We start from the raw sequence: 19,867 nt of genomic DNA, 5'->3' as shown, positions 1-19,867 counted from the left end.
ATAGTGTCCTTCCTCATCTCTTATTACAGTCTTTGGTTTAAAATCTAATTTGTCTGATATAAGGATTGCCACCCCAGCTTTCTTTTGGTGTCCATTAGCATGGTAAATGGTTTTCCACCCCCTCACTTTCAATCTGGGGGTGTCTTTGGTTCTAAAATGAGTCTCTTGCAGACAGCATATTGATGGGTCTTGTTTTTTAATCCAATCTGATAGCCTGTGTCTTTTGATTGGGGCATTTAGCCCATTTACATTCAGGGTAACTATTGAAAGATAGGAATTTAGTGCCATTGTATTGCCTGTAAAGTGACTGTTACTGTATATTGTTTGTGTTCCTTTCTGGTCTATGTTGCTTTTAGGCTCTGTCTTTGCTTAGAGGACCCCTTTCAAGATTTCTTGTAGGGCTGGTTTCGTGTTTGCAAATTCCTTTAGTTTTTGTTTGTCCTGGAAGCTTTTGATCTCTCCTTCAATTTTCAATGACAGCCTAGCTGGATATAGTATTCTTGGCTGCATATTTTTCTCATTTAGTGCTCTGAATATGTCCTGCCAGTCCTTTCTGGCCTGCCAGGTCTCTGTGGATAAGTCTGTTGCCAATCTAATGTTTCTACCATTGTAGGTTACAGATCTCTTCTCCCGAGCTGCTTTCAGGATTTTCTCTTTGTCTCTGAGACTCGTAAGTTTTACTATTAGATGTCGGGCTGTTGACCTATTTTTATTGATTTTGAGAGGGGTTCTCTGTGCTTCCTGGATTTTGATGCCTGTTTCCTTCCCCAAATTAGGGAAGTTCTCTGCTATAATTTGCTCCATTATACCTTCTGCCCCTCTCTCTCTTTCTTCTTCTTCTGGGATCCCAATTATTCTAATGTTGTTTCGTCTTATGGTATCGTTTATCTCTCGAATTCTGCCCTCGTGATCCAGTAGTTGTTTATCTCTCTTTTTCTCAGCTTCTTTATTTTCCATCATTTGGTCTTCTATCTCACTGATTCTTTCTTCTGCCTCATTTATCCTAGCAGTTATCGCCCCCATATTTGATTGCACCTCATTAATAGCCTTTTTGATTTCTACTTGGTTAGATTTTAGTTCTTTTACTTCTCCAGAAAGGGTTTCTCTAATAACTTCCATGCTTTTTTCAAGCCCAGCTAGTATCTTTAAAGTGATGATTCTGAACTCTAGATCTGACATCGTACTAATGTCCGTATTGAGTAGGTCCCTGGCAGTCGGTACTATCTCTTGTTCTTTTTGTTGAGGTGATTTTTTCCGTCTTGTCATTTTGTACAGAGGAGAATAGATTAATGAGAGAACAAAATGCTAGCAGGGTAACAACGTCCCCAGAAAATATACTCTAAACAAATCAGAAAAGACCTGAAGCAGTGGGAAAAGAAAGGGAAAGAGAGAAAAAAGAAAAAGAAAGAAAAAAAGAAAAAAGAAAAAGATAAAGATAAAGATAAAAACAAACAAAAGCAGAACAAAACAAAACAAAACAAAAACAGAATGTGATCAAATATGATCAGGCTGGTTTATAGATCAGTGCCACACACTAGATTTTAGGTGTATTTTGGTCTGTTAAAAGAAAATCCCTCCCAAAATTTTAAAGAAAGAAAAACTTATATATGTACAAAAATAAGGGTTGATATGATGAAGGGATGGAATATGACTGTAAAGATGGAAATTATAAAAAATTTTAAAAAAGGATTTGATAAGTTGTTTGAAAAAAGAAAGAAGAGGATTAAAAAAAAAAAAAGAAAAAAGGGAGAGAATGTGATCAGGCAGGGGAGTAGAAAAAAACCATACACTAGAGATTTAGAGTATATTTTGATCTGTTAGAAGAAACTATCTCAAGATTTTAAAGAGAGAACAACTTATATATATATGCCAAAAATACAGGTAACTACTATGAAGGGATAGAATATGACTTTAAAAATGAAAAATAAAAATGTTTTTTTTTTTAAAAAAGGGATTGATAAGATGTTGGTTGAAAAAGGGAAAAAGAAAAATTCAAAAAAAAAGAAAAAAAGAAAAAAGAAAAAAAGACAGTTAAAAAAAATAATTAACTTTGAAAGACTAAAGAATCATGGTAAAAAAGCCATGAATTCTATGTGCAGTATTCCCCTAGCGCTGGAGTTCTGCCGTTCTCATTGATCGGTAAACTTGGTCTTGGCTGGCTGTTCTCGCTGATCTTCTGGGGGAGGGGCCTGCTGCCGTGGTTCCCAAATGTCTTTGCCGGAGGCAAAATTGCCCCGCCCTTGCCGGTCCGGGCTAAGTAATCTGCTCGGGTTTGCTCTCGGGAGCTTTTGTTCCCTGCAAGCTTTCCGTACAGCTTTGGAGGCGGAGAGTGAAAATGGCGGCCTCCCAGTCTCCGCCCCGGAGGAGCCGAGAACTCGGGGTCCCGCTCCTCAGCGAGCCCCCAGAGAAAAGCAGTCAGTCACTCCCGTCTCCCCGGTCTCCGGCCACACTCCGCGCTCACCCGGCCTGTGACCGCGCCTTTCTATCTGGCACCCGACCCCGGGTGGAGTCTCCAAACCCTGCAGATCCCCACGGTGCGCTCCCGCACCTCTCCTTCCGGGGGAAGAAGGTGAGTCTCCCCGGATCTGCCGCTTGTTGGGTCCCTGCTGGAGGAGCAGTGGCCTGACTGTGCCGCGGATCACGGTTTATGGCAACCCCGAGCTGAGAGCCCGCGCCTGGGCTCTGTCTCTGCAGCCGGCTTCCCTGCTCCGGTACCTGGGAGCTCTGCCGCACTCAGGCACCCCCGGTCTTTCTGTGACCCCGAGGGTCCTGAGACCACACTGTCCCGCGAGGGTTCCACCCCCCACTTCGCCACCAGAGTGACGTCCCTCAGCGGAGCCGACTTCTAAAAGTTCCGATTTTGTGCTCCGTGGCTCTATCACTTGCCAGAAGCGGCCGACGGAGGCCCCTCCCCCGCCGTCTATCCTCCCGAATATTGCCTCGGATTCACTTCTCCGCACGTCCTACCTTCCAGAAAGTGGTCGCTTTTGTGTTCAGAGAGTTGTTGCTATTCTTTTCTTCGATCTCCTGTTGAGTTCGTAGGTGTTCAGAATGGTTTGATCCCTATCCAGCTGAATTCCTGAGAGGAGACGAAATCCAGGTCTCCTACTCCTCCGCCATCTTGCTCCGCCCCCACCTTGGTACTTTTTGAAAGTTGTCTAAGTGATATCACTTTGGAGCTCTGTGCCTAAGAACTTATTTTCTAAAGTAGCAATAATTTAAAGAACCTGGTACTTTGTGTGAGACTGTTATCACATGAATCTATCCTGTGTTGAAGATACAAACTCTGATCAGGAACTTGTAGCAGAGCTTGCAGGCAAGCACCAAAGTAAAACAAACTTATCTATAGATGCCTAAACTGAATAGTTATGATTAATTTAATCCAGTATAACCACTAATATGGGCTGGAGGAGAGTAAAATTCTTTAAAAAAATTTTTTTTTATTATGTTCAGTTAGCCAACATATACTACATCATTAGTTGTTTTGTTTTTTTTTAAAGATTTTATTTATTTATTTGACAGATAGAGACACAGCGAGAGAGGGAACACAAGCAGGGGGAGTGGGAGAGGGAGAAGCAGGCTTCCTGAGGAGGAGGGAGCCTGATGCGGGGCTCGATCCCAGGACCCCGGGATCATGACCTGAGCCGAAGGCAGAAACCTAATGACTCAGCCACCCAGGTGCCCCTACATCGTTAGTTTTTGATGTAGTGTTCAATGATTCATTAGTTGTGCATAATACAGTGCTCATCACAACACGTTCCCTCCTTCATACCCATCACCTGGCTACCCCAGCCCCCCATCCCCCTCCCTTCTATAACCCTCAGTTTGTTTCTTGGAGTCCAGAGTCTCTCATGGTTTGTCTCCCTCTCTGATTTCTTCCCATTCAGTTTTCCCTCCCTTCCCCTATGGTCCTCTGTGCTATTCCTTATGTTCCACATATGAGTGAAACCATATGATAGTTGTCTTTCTCTGCTTGACTTATTTCACTTAGCATAATCCCCTCCAGTTCCATCCATATCAATGCAAAAGGTAGGTATTCATCCTTAATGATGGCTGAGTAATATTCCATTGTATATATGAATCACATCTTTATCCATTCATCTGTTGAAGGACATCTTGGGTCCTTCCACAATTTGGCTATTGTGGACATTGTTGCTATGAACATTGGGGTGCATGTGCCCCTTCTTTTCACTACATCTATGTCTTTGGGGTAAATACCTAGTAGTGCAATTGCTGGGTTGTAGGGTAGAGCCTTTTTTAACATCTTGAGGAACCTCCATACTGTTTTCCAGAGTGGCTGTACCAGCTTGCATTCCCACCAACAGTGTAAGAGGGTTCCCCTTTCTCCACATCCTCACCAAAACTTGTTTCCTATCTTTTTAATTTTTGCCATTCTAACTGGTGTAAGGTGGTATCTCATTGTGGTTTTGATTTGTATTTCCCTGGTGGCTAGTGATGTTGAACATTTTTTCATGTGTCTATTGGCCATTTGTATATCTTCTTTGGAGAAGTGTCTGTTCATGTCTTCTGCACATTTCTTGACTGGATTATTTGTTTATTGGGTGTTGAGTTTGAGAAGTTCTTTATAGATCTTGGAAATCAGTGCTTTGTCTGCAGCGTCATTTGCAAATATCTTCTCCCATTCTGTGGGTTGCCTCTTTGTATTGTTGACTGTTTTCTTTGCTGTGCAGAAGCTTTTTATCTTGATGAAGTCCCAAAAGTTCATTTTTGCTTTTGTTTCACTAGCCTTTGGAGGTGTATCTTGAAAGAAGTTGCTGTGGCCGATGTCAAAGAGGTTACTGCCTATGTTCTCCTCTAGGATTTTGATGGATTCCTGTCTCACATTGAGGTCTTTCATCCATTTTGAGTTTATCTTTGTGTATGGTGTTAGAGAATGATCGAGTTTCATTCTTCTGTATATAGCTGTCCATTTTTCCCAGCACTATTTATTGAAGAGACTGTCTTTTTTCCATTGGATATTCTTTCCTGATTTGTCGAAGATTAGTTGGCCATAGAGTTGAGGGTCCATTTCTGGGCTCTCTGTTCTGTTCCGTTGATCTATGTGTCTATTTTTGGGCCAATACCATGTTGTCTTGATGATCACAGCTTTGTAATAGAGTTTGAAGTCAGGCATTGTGATGCCCCCAGCTTTGGTTTTCTTTTCCAACATTCCCCTGGTGATTTGGGGTATTTTCTGGTTCCATACAAATTTTAGGGTTGTTTGTTCCAGCTTTGTGAAAAATGTCAGTGGGTATTTTGATAGGGATTGCATTGAAAGTATAGATTGCTCTGGGCAGCATAGATATTTTCACAATGTTTATTCTTCCAATCCATGAGCATGGAATGTTTTTCTGTCTCTTTGTGTCTTCCTCAATTTCTTTCATAAGTGTTCTGTAGTTTCTAGAGTATAGATCCTTTACCTCTTTGGTTAGGTTTATTCCTAGGTATCTTACGGTTTTTAGTGCTATTGTAAATGGAATTGATTCCTTGAAGAGTAAAATTCTTTATTGGAGTATTGTACATATGATTTCCTAAGAGTTTGATCAGCACTTTCCTTGAGGTTAAAAACCAGTTATAAACAGTAAGGCATTGACAAATCTACCAGGCTTTTCCATAACACATAAACTTTCTGAAATATTTACCTTGGTAACTTTTTACCTTAATCTAAGGAAGGTTGAATATATCTTTTGATTTGACAGTGTTTCCTATGCAGCTATTCCTCTATCGAATCTGATTAAGATCCCTATGGAACAAATCAAATCTAATTATTTATAGGGTCAAAGCAGAAATTATACCTGACAAAGTTAAATAGGCAAGAAAGACATTATTCAAGGCTATTGCAATAGGGGAGAGAGGCTAGACCTAAAATCTTAACTCCAGTAAAATAAACATCAGGAGAATTTTGAAGAGCTGAGGTGGGGGCACTGTAGGCTAGTCATGTTTGCTAAGTGGTATTTCCCATAGGAAAAGTACATTTTCTTGTATCTTCATGACAGGAGATGGTTTTACAACTTGGAGCAAGGCAGTCACTACAGCTAGTCTCCTACTCTCCCACGGAGAATAAGAGATAGGGGCACTACCTTCCTTGATGATACCTTTCAAAGGGATGGTTCCTAGGTCTTTGCAAAAGATGGTCCTCAGCTCTAAAACTGGCAGGAGGCTTTTTCAAAGATTTACATATCAAAGAGAAAGAGAAAGGATTTATGATTGCAAATTTTCTAAAGTAAATAGTCTAAGGAAGGGAGGGTAGGGGCCTAGTATCTGGAAGAAGCTTGTCTAAAGTTTAGTCAAGCTGAAGAGAGCATTAAGGCCATCTTGGTCAAGAACATCCTTCTTTTTATTAGATGAAAGAACAAATCTTTGTGATTTTTCCAGGAATCTTCTGGGAAATGTCAAAGATAGTTTTAGTTATAAAGGATATCCTGAAAGTTTTAGTTTATTATTATTTTTTTCTAACCATAGGCTATGATGTTCGGAAAACAAAGTGAGCAGTTGTCAGAGAAGATTTTGTCAATTTTTGAAGATGGGCTCATGGGTTTCTAAGAAATAACACTGATTTTCCTATTCAACCAAACTGAACACAAAGTATATTAAAACGAACACAGAAGAAAGTAACTCAAGTATAGGAAACTTAGCTCTTTCACCAGTGAAAAAACTTTTGTCCTTAGCACTTTTTTTAAATTAATTGAGTGAATGTGTCAACATAAAGAGCAGAAAAATTATTCTGTTAAGAAACAGAATCTCTGCAATCTAGATAGGTTTATAAAAGGTAAAGAATTATCTATGAAATTATCTATCTATAAATGTGCTAGAACAAAAGACCATCAAAATTGTTCAACATTTCCTAAAGGTTGAATGCACTTTTTAAAAAAAGATTTTATTTATTTATTTGAGAGAGAGATCGTGAGCTGGGGGGAATGGTAGAAGGAGAGGGAAAGGGAGAGAGAATCTCAAGCACTCTGTGCTGAGCTGGAGCCTGACTCAGGGCTCAATGTCATGACCCTGAGATCATGACCTGAGCTGAAATCAAGAGTCAGATGCTTAACCTACTGAGCCATCCAGGTGCCCCAAGGTTGGAATGCATTTTATATATATATATATTTTTTCCCCTCCAAATTCAGGTGTTATAAACCAAGCAAATAAAATCCACTTGCTTCAACTTTTGTCCTTTACTATGTTTTTTCATATTCTAGGACAAACTGACATTCTACTTTAGGACAAAACTGTACTTTTTTTCCCCCACATGCTCAGTTGTAGTTCTCTATTGCTATTGTTTAGTAGAGTCTCAACCATTCATAATATTATAACTTTCATTTTTATTTTTATGTTTTATGTTTATATTTTTAAACATTTTAATATCAATGTAGTTAACATATAGTTTTGTATTAGTTTCTGGTGTACAGTATAGTGATTCAACAATTCTATACATTACTCATTATGATAAGTGTACTCTTAATCCTCTTCACCTATTTCATCCATCCCTCCCTCCCACTTCCCCTCTGGTAACCATCAGCTTGTTCTCTATAGTTAAGAGTCCATTTTTAGGTTTGTCTCTTTTTTTCTTTGTTCATTTTTTGTTTCTTAAATTCCACATATGAGTGACGTCATATGATATTTGTCTTTCTCTGGTTGACTTATTTCACTTAGTGTGATATCCTCTAGCTCCATCCATGTTGTTGCAAATGGCAAGATTTCATACTTTTTAATGGCTGAGTAACATTCCATTGTGTGTATATATCACATCTTCTTTATCCATTCATCAACTGATGGACACTTGGGTTGCTCCTATATCTTTGCTATTGTAAATAATGACGCTATAAACATTGGGGTGCATGTATCCCTTTGAATTAGGGTTTTTCTATTCTTTAGGTAAATACCCAGCAGTGCAATAGCTGGACTGTAGGTAGTTGTAAAAATTTTAACTTTTTGAGGAACCTCCATACTGTTTTCCACAGTGGCTGTACCAGTTTGCATTCCCACCAACAGGGCACAAGGGTTCCTTTTCCTCCACATCCTTGCCAACACCTGTTGTTTCTTGTGTTGTTGATTTTAGCCGTTCTGACAGGTGTGAGGGGTTATCTCATTGTAGTTTTGTTTGTTTTTATGAATATTTAATATGTAAACATTTAACAACACACTACTGCACAAGCAATGGGCCACATAAGAAATCAAATGGCAAATCAAAATATGTATCAAAACAAAAGAAAAGAGAATACAATATTCCAAAACCTATGGAATGCAGCAAAAGCAGATGTTAGAGTGAAATTTATGCTATAAATGCTTGTATTAAGAAAAAAAGCTCAAATATACAACTACATTACAAGGAACTAGAAAAAGAAGAAACTTACCTGAAATTTAGTAAAGGAAAGAAATAACCAAGAAAAATCAGAAATAAATAAAATAAAGACTAGAATAAATAATAACATAACATTGAAAGTAATGGCCAGTTTAAAAAAACAAACAACAAAATTGACAATGCTTTAACTATACTAAGAAAAAAAAGAGAGAAGACTCAAAAACCAAAATGAGAAATAGAAAACAGTACAACAGACACCACAGAAATACACAGTGTGATAACAGATTACTATAGACAATTATATACTAAAAAATCAGATAATTTAGGAAAAAACCCAGGTAATTCCTAAAAATGGACAAATTACCAAAATTGAATCATGAATCTTGATTTCATGAAGTAGAAAATCTTAGACCAGTAACAAGAATGAAAGTTAAATTAGGAATAAAAAATCTCCCAGTACAGAAAAGCCCAAGACCACATGGTTTCCTTGGTGAATTCTACCAAACATTTAAAAAAACAATTAATGTCAATCTTTATCAAAATCTTACAAATAATGGAATAGAGGGAACACATTCAAAATCATTTCATGAGACCAGCACTACCCTGATACCAAAGCAGGATAAAAACAATACAAGAACAAAAAAGTCTAGTTTATCCAATATAAGTATTGACATCCATTTGTGTGATAAATGTTTCTCCATCTCCACACTTTCAATCTGCAGGTGGCTTCAGGTCTAAAATGAGTCTCTTGTAGGTGGCATGTAGATAGGTCTTTTATTTTTATTTTTATTTTATCCATTCTGATGCCCTATGTCTTTTGATTGGAGTGTTTAGTTCATTTACATTCAAAGTAATTATTTATAGATATGTGTTTATTGCCATTTTATTACTTGTTTTATCATTGTTTCTGGTGATTTTCTCTGATCCTTTCTTGTCTTTGTCACTTTTGGTCTCTTCTTTGCACTCAAAGAGTCCCCTTTAATATTTCTTGCAGGGCTGGTCATGAATTCCTTTAGTTTTTGTTTGTGTGGGAAACTCTTTATCTCTCTTTCTATTCTGAATGATAACCTTGCTGGATAGAATATTCTTGGCTGCAGATTTTTCCCATTCAGTAGTTTGAATATATCATGCCACTCTCTTCTGGCTTGCCAAGTTTCTGTTGAGAAATCTCTAGCTAACCTTATGGATTTTCCCTTGTAAGTTAAGGATTTCTTTTGTCTTGCTGCTTTTAGGATTTTTTTCTTTATCACTATATTTTGCAAATTTAATTACAATGTGTCTTAGTGTTGACCTGCTTTTGTTGATTTTGATGGGAATTCTCTGTGCCTCCTGTGTTTCCTTTCTCAGATTAGGAATGTTTTCTGCCATTATTTTTTGAAATAAATTTTCTGTCCCCTTTTCTCTCTCTTCTGATATTCCTATAATATGAATATTATTACATTTGATGGAGTCACTGAGTTCCCTAAGTCTATTCTAGTGTTCCATAATTCTTCTTTCTCTCTTTTGTTTAGTTTCATTATTTTCCATTATTTTGTCTTCAAGGTCACTAATTCATTCCTCTGTTTCTTCCAGCCTGCTGTTCATTGCTCCAGACCTGGTTCAATTTCTTTTAGTGTGTTCTTCATCCCTGATTGATTCTTCTTAAACTCTTTTATCTCTGTGGTAAGGGTCTCCCTGATGTCTTCTATTCTTTTCTCAAGGCCCCTGTGTATCCTTATGATTGTTGCTCTAAATTCTCCATCAGGCATGTTACTTATATCTGTTTTGCTTAGATCTCTGACCATGGCCTAATCTTGTCCTCTCATTTGGGATAAATTCCTCTGTCTTGGCATTTTGTCTAAGTCTCTGCATTCTTTTCTGTGTTAGAAAAGCCAATTATGTCTCTTGCTTCTGGAAAATAATGGCTTTATGAAGAAGAGGTCATGTAGTGTCTATGGCCTGGCGCTTCAGCGAGTGTCTCTGGTGTGTGCTGCGTGCACTCTGCTGTTGTGTTTTGGCTGCTCTATCCTTTAGGCCAGTCATTTGCAGAGGCTCTCCTTGCCTGCTGTAGGCAGTGTTTGGCTCCTGGCCTGAATGTCATGAGTTTTAACTAGGTGTGGTCTGGTCTGCTTGTGAAATGAGACCTGACACCAGCTCCACCAGAACTGAGGCCCTGCAGAATTCTCTGGTTGGGAGATGTGGCATGGCCAGGGGTTTGTAGATCATTTTTCAGATTGATGTTTCCACGCTGTGTGGCCCCCAGGTTGTTTGCCTGCCTTCTTTCCAGGAGCAGTGCAGTGGCCTCTTGGCTCTATCCCAACCAAGCCTGGTGACTTTTAAAAATCTAAGCTTTAAGCCTTGCTGGTTGCAAGAACTCATGAAATTCAACCCCTCTCATTTTCCAAGCCAATGGCTTTGGGGAAACATTCTCCTTGTGCATTCCTTGTGTGCTCCACTCTCTCTTGCCCTTCTCCATGACCATAGCTCCCTCCCTTCCACAGCACCTGCAGTCCATTTCTCCCCTAAACCACATCTTTGCACTTCCTACCTTCTTCAGTGTGGCCTCTTCTATCCCTTTACTTGTGGAGTTTGTTCTCACTCTTCAGGTCAATTTCTGGGGCATTTAGGATGATTTGATAGTTATCTAGTTGTGTTTGTGTGATGAGATGAGCCTAGGTTCTCCTACTCCACTGCCATTTTCCTCTGTGTCATAATATTATAACTTTTAATCAAAATATTTGACTTTTATTGCACAGAGAAAACTGAGGGACAGGTAACTGAAAACAGTCAATACAAGCATTTTAGCAGACTATGACTGTGCATGCACATAACAAAATTCTCTTTGGCCACACAGAATACCTTCACATATTCAAGTACCAAAAATGAACATGTTCATCAGTATGACACAAAGATACACTCACTCTCATGTTCATGAGAAAACAACCTACGTCTTACAAAAAGTAAAATGATGAAGGAATGAATGGATGAAGAAATTATGGTATATATATACAATAGAATATTATTCAACCACTGAAAAGAATGAAATCTTGCCATTTGCAATAACATGGATGGACATTGAAGGCATTATGCTATGTGAAAAAAGTCAGACAGAGAAAATCAAATAACATATGATCTTTCGTATATGTAGAGTCTAAAGAGACAAAACAAAAGAAAACAAACAAAAGCCACAACAACAACAACAACAAAAACAACAAAACCAGGCTCGTAGATACAGAGTACATATTGGTGGTTGCCAGAAGCAGGTGGTAGGAGGTAGAAGAAATGGGTGAAAGGGGTCAAAAGGTAAAAAGAAAAAAAATGCAGTTGATGAAAAACAGACATAGAAGGAAAAGAAAAAAATATACACTTGTATTATCTGTTACTCTGATAAATTAGAGAAAAGACATAGCTTATTTTTAAAAAATTATTAAGCCCATATAACTAAGCCTTAATTATGTGATCTTGGATTCTTCAAATATTTCTGAGCTAACAGTTTCCATAACAGGACTTTTTTCCTTAAATGTCCAGTGCATTTAGAAGTTTATTATCCTTAGAAGTTCAGTTTCCTTATTGTTTTGTGAATTATGGAAATATTAGAGATGATAGTTGCTTAGACAATCTTGATAGCAATCTCTATAAACTAATTAAAATGGAACTCCTTCAATTTCAGAGATATAATCTAAATTATTAATACTATTTGGAGATAGGATAACATTTTGCATTCACATAACAAGAGGTCAAGACCTTTGTCAATTATAAACATATAGACACCCAGACACGTGGATAGCGTGTTGTATAACTAAATTGTATAACTTTAGCTATTGATCGGAAATAAACAGAGGGGCACCTGGGTGGCTCAGTTGGTTAAGTGTCCGACTCTTGATTTCAGCTCAGGTCATGATCTCAGGGTTGTGAGATTGAACCCCACATAGGGCTCTGCTCTGGGCATGGAGCATGCTTAAGATTCTTGCTCTCTCTGTCTCTCTCTCTAAAAAAATAAAAGTAAATAAATAAACGGAGAAAAATAACAACTCTCTGGTTCAGATCTCAAGGACTTTCTTCTTCTCAATGGGTATGAAATCCTAATTGATTCGTGGTCACAAATAGACAAGCAAACGAAAAAGACTAGCTAATCAGATTTCTCTTATCTCTCACTTAACAGAAAATGCTTCTCCATCCTCCTCTAAGAAATTCATCAGATGGTTAGATTATAAACCAAATTCCCAATCATTGCTGCCACCAATGGGGAATTACTTTATTAGGTACAAACCAGAAGCAAGAACAAAACACAAATTCAGTAGAGAGGAAACAAAAGTCCTAGAGAAACCATTGGCAAAGCTAAGCTTCTATTGCCCCTTGGGATTCACTGTGGAAACCAAGAAAAGATGTGCTGGGTTTAAATAGCTAATGAAGTATGCTTCTCTGGCAACCCAGTTTACCTGGATCCATCAAGTCAGTCTAGCGATTTGCAAAAACACTAAAAGATAATTTTCAAAAAGGTGAAAATATGACATTGATAGAAATAAAATATGAACATGTTCAAATATTTTTCTTAACTCATTAATTAACGATGAAACCAATAAGAAGTGGTGAACAAAATACATTTGTATTGCTGTGAACAGAAATAATTTGTATTACTATGGAAAGAGACACTTGCATTGCAATTAGTTTTTTAGTAAGTTAACTTCTATCCGTACAGAATCTATCAAAGACAAACCAAAGGTATACACCTTTTATGGAATCTGAAAACCCTCAGAAGGTTTACTGGAAATGTTCAGTATTCCACTGAAAAGACACCCAGTAATCTCTCTTGCTCTTTTCCAATAGTCAGACAATTTTTCCTGACACTGGGAAACATTAGGGATCAAAACTGACAGAGATTTATGCCTTCATGGAACTTGCATTTTAGTTGGTGAAATAGACAATGACCAATGAAACCACCAAATCAGTAAACATTTAGGGGGCTTTAAGGGCTATGGAAAAAGAAGAAGGAAAGCAGGCAAGGTAGGAGTAGAGTTCTGGGCAGGGGAGAACAGGTTGAAATATTAAGTAGAGTGGTCCAGGTAATGGCCTTGATTTGAACAAAACCTTTCAGGAAGTGAACAGATGTTGGGTAAGAGTGTTCTGGGTGAAGAATAGTTAAAACAGAATCCCTAATATGTGGCTTGTTCAAAGGACAATGAGAAAGCTAATGTGGCTGGAATGATGTGAGTGAGGGGGAGAGACAGTGTTACAGATTTAATGTTTTGTCTTCCCCAAATTCATATGTTAAATCCTAATGCCCAGTCTGATGGTATCAGGAGGTGGGGCCTTTGGGAGAGGGCTCTGCCCTCCTGAATGCAATTAGTGCCCTTATAACAGAGACATCTCTGCCAGGTGAGGACACAGTTGAGAAGACAGCCATCTGAGAACCAGAGAAAAGGCTCTTACCAGACACTGAATCTGCCAGTTCCTTGATCTTACAACTGTAGATCTGTTACCAGTCTCCAGAACTGTAAGAAATAAATTCTTATTGTTTATAAGCTACCCAGTCTATCATACTTTTGTTATGGCAGCCTGAACAGACTTGGACAGGAAATTGGTACCTAGAGGTGTTATCTTAACACCCAAAGTGATGGTATCAGGAGGGGGGGCTTTTGGGAAGTGATTAGGCCACGAGGGTGGCGCCCTAACAAAGAGGATTAGAGCCCTTATAAAAGAGGCCACAGAGAGAGCCATCCTGAGCTTTCACCATGTGAGGTTATGGTGGAAAGATGGCTGTCTGTGAACCAGGAACTGGGCCCTTTTCTTCCATCTTAAAAAAACCCAAAACACCTCTCTGACCCCCATGCCTGCTGTCAACTACTGCCCCATTTTTCTGCTCTCTGTTGTAGCAAAATTCCTCAAGAAGAGTTGTCTATATTCCTCCCAATAGTCTTACGAGCCTGCTCCAATCATGCTTTTGCCCCCTTTACACACACATACCATTCTACTGAAACGGTCTTCTCAAGGTCATTGGTAACCTCCCTATCGCTAGTCATTAGTTCTCAGTCCTCATTCTACTTGATTTTTCAGCAGGTGTTTGACATGGTTGATTTCTCTCTCACCCTTGAAAAACTTTCTTCACTTGGCTTCCAGAGTATCATACTCTCCATGACTTCCATATTTTCTCCTTCTCATGCTTCTTCACTAGTTGTCTTAGTTCTGGCTGCTACAGCAAAACACCATAAACTGAGTGGCTTAAACAGCAAACATTTATTTCTGACAGTTCTAACTATCCAAAATCAACTGGCCGACAGATCCAGTGTCTACAAACACTGGTTTGGTTTGTAGACAGCAGCCTCCTTGTGCCTATCCTCACATGGCAGAGGGAGCAAAGGAGGGATGGTAGGGAGAGAGAGAGAGAGAGAGAAAGAGAGAGAGAGAGCAAGCGAGCAAGAGCAAACATTGGTGTGGGTGTGTGAGTTCTGGTCTCTTCTTCTTATAAGGGCACTAATCCCATGAGGGTTTCACTCTCATAACCTCAGGTAAACATAATTACCTCTCAAAGGCCCCACCTCCTAATATCATCACATTAGGGATTGGGGCTTCAACATATGAATTTTGGGGGCACACAAACATTCATTCCATAATACTAATTTTACAGAGGTCAAGAACTGTCTTTGATCTGTACTTAGTAAAATACTTCCTGATTTAAAGCCATTTCCTGGCTGTATCAGAAAACATAATCTGCATATAATATATGACTCCCCCATATCTGACTCTTTTTTTCAATGTTTCTTGCCCAAGTACCAAATGAGAGGATCAATGGGAAGATAGTACTATTTAATTTAAAGGCTACTTTTGAGGATTCAGTGTTGTATACATTTAAAATGCTTAGGATTGTACTTGGGTTGGTATGCACTCAATAAATATTAGCAATTATGTTTTATTATCTGCAGGCAGGTGGGCTTACTAATACTGAACTCAAGAATTAGGTAAATATATCATTATGGTCATGAGCAGTCTGGAGAGTCACAGTTGTTGGAGGTGGGGTGGACTGGGGTGGAGGTGTTCTTCCCTACAGGTTGATTTTGAATAGGAAGTTTTGGTTGTCCCAATGATTGGAAAGTACTTCTGGCATTTAGTAGGTGGGGAGCAGGGTTTAAAATCCTTTAATGCATGAAGAATTATCCCTCCCCAAATGTCAAAATTGCCCACATTCAGGAATGCTGTACGAGACCTGATACATGGTTGAGCATAGCTGAGATATTTTCTCTATCCTCAGGTAACTCTCAAGAGTAATGGTAGAGAGGGAGGGGCTGGGGCATGATGTTGAGATCCTAATTCCATCACATGAATGATAAACTAAGGCACTTCTCAGGAGAGGATGAGGAGGCAGAGAGATTGAAGAGGAATGTTTTGCTAGTGGAACTCCCTCCACATAGAAGGAATTTGGGAATGGTGAATGAGAATTCTCTCCATGTTAAAAATTGGTTGAATGTTGCCTTTATATTAAAAAAAACATTTAGCTATGTTTATGTCTTGGGTTACAATTTTTATAATTGCTCTACTGCTTGTTAAATGTTGGATGTTACTATGGAGATTTTGAAACAATCTCAAGAAAATGTGAGACTGATTTTTTCCCCCATTGAATGACTTGATCTTGTTTTCCCCTTGTATTCCCAATTTATTCCTTCTTCATTTTTGAATTTTTATGGCTTTACAAAGCCATTAATTGATGTTGATTGTCCTTGGTCTATTTTTTTTTCCCTTGGAGAATGACTTGCCATTTGATGTATGGATTCTGAATTATTGTATTTTTTTCTTGCATTATATCTTTTAATAATGGCAATGTTTCATTATTCTGGTCTGCTTTAAAGGAATTTTATTTATGCTTATGTGGGTTCTTTTAAGCTGTATTTTAGATGTAATAGAGAAAGAATTTTAATCTCTAATCTTGTTTTCCTTGTTACTTTGTGGGATTTCCAAGAGGGAAATTCTGAAAGGGAAATATGCCACCGTATTCAAAGTGGATGACCCTTTATGTTATTTCAAAGCCATATTTCCAGTTCAAAATGTACAAAAAAGATATGCAAACATTCCATTTTTAAGTCAGTTTTGTTGTTTTGGAATTTTGACTGTGAAGTATTGCTTACTCAAGGAATTAGAATAAAGCTAAACATTTTGATTTTAATTTTCAGTCTCTGTCAAGGAGATAGGAACGTTTTTACACAAATTAAAATATACAGTATCCATGAAATGACAAAAAACCCAAAACTGTAAATAAATGTCAGTTGATATCTTCATGGGTTTCTTTAGAGTTGGGTTTGTGTCAGAGGGATCTTGTGTACCAATGTTTCCCAGACTTGGGGGCACGTCAGAACATCTTGAAGAAGTCAGAGAGAAAACCAGGTTGTGGGTAGAAACAGACACATTAACAATTGCATTTTTTTGGGAAATATTTAACAACTTGAAATGTATTTTTTCCCCAAAGCAATGATATGTAGTTCTTCAAAACATGTGAAGTAGAAAGAATGATTTTTTCTACAGTGTCGTATTTCTATATAATTTTACAATTGGATTTGATTTATCAAATTAGCCTTTTGGTTTATATAATCTTCCATTATAATAAATCAGGTAAAATGTTTTAATGTGAATGTTTTCTTTTTATCTTTAAAAGACCATAAAAAGGCTTCACTTTATTGCAAAATGCACCTAAGATAATTATATCACTTTATACTTTGGATAAATTGTTCATAAAATGACTTAAAACTGCTCTTAGTGATAAATGCTCATATCTGATAATGTAAGGAACTGGGACATTGTAAATGGAAAATAAATGGTTTTATATGAAGTCTTAAGTATTGTTTTATTACATCTGTCCTATATAAAGTGGTTTTCTTCTTTAAATGTTGCTTATAAAACATATATATTGTGATTTTACTATAATCCTTTTAAAAAGGCAATTAGATTTTTACCAACTTACTTTACCTCTGATAGAATATCTTAGAAAATCTGATTATGCCTCATATGTTAAGCATTTCCTTTATTTACTTGAGCAGTAAGGAAATGTAACTTAAAAATGCCTGTGACACTAGAAAGTTATGATAAATATAATCTTGGAAGAAACTTCTCTGGAGACAGAGGGATTATTTGACACTTTCTTGGCAATTGTTTTGGAACCATAGTCTCTGAATCTCTGAGCATGGATTGCCACTGGACATTTAGTTGTAATATTTTTGAGCATCAACTGAATTGAAGAATAATTGTGCTCTTTCTGGTTAAAATGAATAACTAAAATTATAAAAATTATAACTGTATAGGTGATGTCTTAAATTTTTGTTTATTTTATCTCTGGATAAAGAAAGAAAAAGCAGTGCCAGCCCACTTTTTCTGGTAGGAATATCCCACAAATTATTATTGTAATTATGTTGTCTTTGAGAGAATTAAAATCATATTGCCTATGTATTAAGTGTTCGACATTAATACATTTTAGTTTGGAATGTGTTCTGGATCAGAGATAACGTCATCCTGGTCAATGAGACATAGCGAGAAAAATGCTTTGATTTCTTAATGTGTATGCTTATGTAAGAAGGACTGTGCATTTTCCCTCTAGTGCCCGTGCCTGCCAATTCCAATGTGTATGTCAACTGCACTTAGTTTCAGTCTAAACACCAGAAAATCTTGAAATTTACTTCTGACAGCTTCCCTTTTTTTTCTTCCTTTAGCATATGCTCCCTAGCAGAGTCTGTCTACTTTTGTTCATGGTCTAGTGCTCAGGTAGTTGTGTTTTGTATTAGGTATAATTTATAGTAATTTAACCCTCCAGTGGGTCTTCATCCACCCATTACCATTTTTTTAAATCTCGTCATCTTTTTCCCTCTTGAATTCATCATTCTGATCTAAGTTCCATAGAGTTGGAATACCTCTTGAGTTACTTCCTCAGGAAGGGTATCCAAGTGGTATGTTTTTCTTACATGTTGCTTTGGCTCAGCTCAGGAAAGTTTACTTCAGTTTCATTTTTGATAAATTGCATCTGTTCTGATAATTCTTGTTTCTTTTTCAGAAAAATCAAGAATTTTAATCTCTGTTTTTCTTTCCTTTTGCCCTCAGTCTTTTCATTTATTTCTTTTCTCTCTGCATTCAAGTTTATACTTCTCATCACTTACTCTATTTTCCTCTGTATCATCTCTGCAACTTTTATTACAAGTAATATTTTATTTTTTTCTAATATTTGCTTAAAACACTCACATTTTAATTTTACCCTTCAGATCCCTTTTGACCATATTTATTTATTTATTTTTAATTATTTTTTTTTAAAGTAGGCTCAACACAGGGCTTGAATTCACAACCCTGAGATCAAGACCTGAGATGAGATCAGGAGTCAGATTCTTAACTGACTGAGCTACCCAGATGCCCCAGCCTTCTTTATTTTTAACTTCACTCTGTTACCCTTTTGGATTTCTGTGTTTTTCTTTTTTTTTTTTTTTTTAAGATTTATTTATTTATTTGAGGGAGAGAGAGAGAGAGAGAGAGAGCAGGGAGAGGGGTAAAGGGAGAGGGAGAGAGAAAATCTCAAGCAGACTCCGCACTGAATGGGGAGCCATACTGGGGGCTTGATCTCATGCCCCTGAGATGATGACCTGAGCCAAAATCAAGAGTTGGGCGTTTAACTGACTGAGCCACCCAGGTACCGCTCTGTGTTTCTTTTTGGTAGAGGTTGTGACTTTTTAATTTTTTTGAGAAAGTGTAATTGTATTTAAACATTTTCCTCTGATTCCTGTAGTTAATAATTTTTAGAGACATGCTTTCCTTTTTACTATGTTGTCTCTTACTTGATCCTCAAGGTTTTTGCTTAAGCTCATCATAATTTTCCTCCCTTTGTTTTTTCTTATAATAATAGCTGTCACTTATTGAGTACTGACTCCAGCTTTGACACTGTGCTGGATATTTCCAGGCATTAATGATTATTATTTTCATTTAATAGATGAAGAAGCTAAGACTTAGAATGTAGAAGTCAAGATTAAAATTCATGACTATGTGCATTCAAAGACCAGGCTTTCTATGATGTCTGGAATGAAGAGAGCTCTTTCCACCTAGGATGTTTGTTAATAGTTATAGTAATAGTAATGGTCCAAGTTTCTGGACTACAATTAGCCAACTTGATGCCATAAATTCTCCACAGAAACCAGGTAGCTGTGTAGTTATGAGACTAATTCCTAATATCTAGCAGTCATCTGTTTTTGCTGGAGTGAGCAAAGTGTGCGTTATTCTCTTACCACTTCTGCTTAAAAAGTCGAGCACTAGGAAGCAATGCAGGACCTGTACAGCTACCTGAGCTCTTTCTATTTGTTTCTACCTGAAGTACTTTACTAGTGGGGTCTATACTACCCCAGAAGCATATGACAACATAGGGTTTCCTTCTCTGTTTCTGAGCTATTGTTTATTGCAAATGTGCCTACAGAAAGAGAAACTGAAGAGAGAGCTAAGGTGCACAACTCTGGTTGCTTCAAAATACAATGTCCGCTCAGTATGGAGTGACTACTCAGATCTACTCAGCTTGTACAGCTCCTGAATTTTTGATTGAGTGATTGAAAGTGTACCTTCCCCACACTTTTTAGGATAGGCAAC

This window comes from Halichoerus grypus, chromosome 12 (genome assembly GCF_964656455.1).
Source record: "Halichoerus grypus chromosome 12, mHalGry1.hap1.1, whole genome shotgun sequence".
NCBI lineage: Eukaryota > Metazoa > Chordata > Mammalia > Carnivora > Phocidae > Halichoerus > Halichoerus grypus.
The sequence above is the reverse complement of the archived record's forward strand: the minus strand, read 5'-3'. Positions refer to the sequence as shown.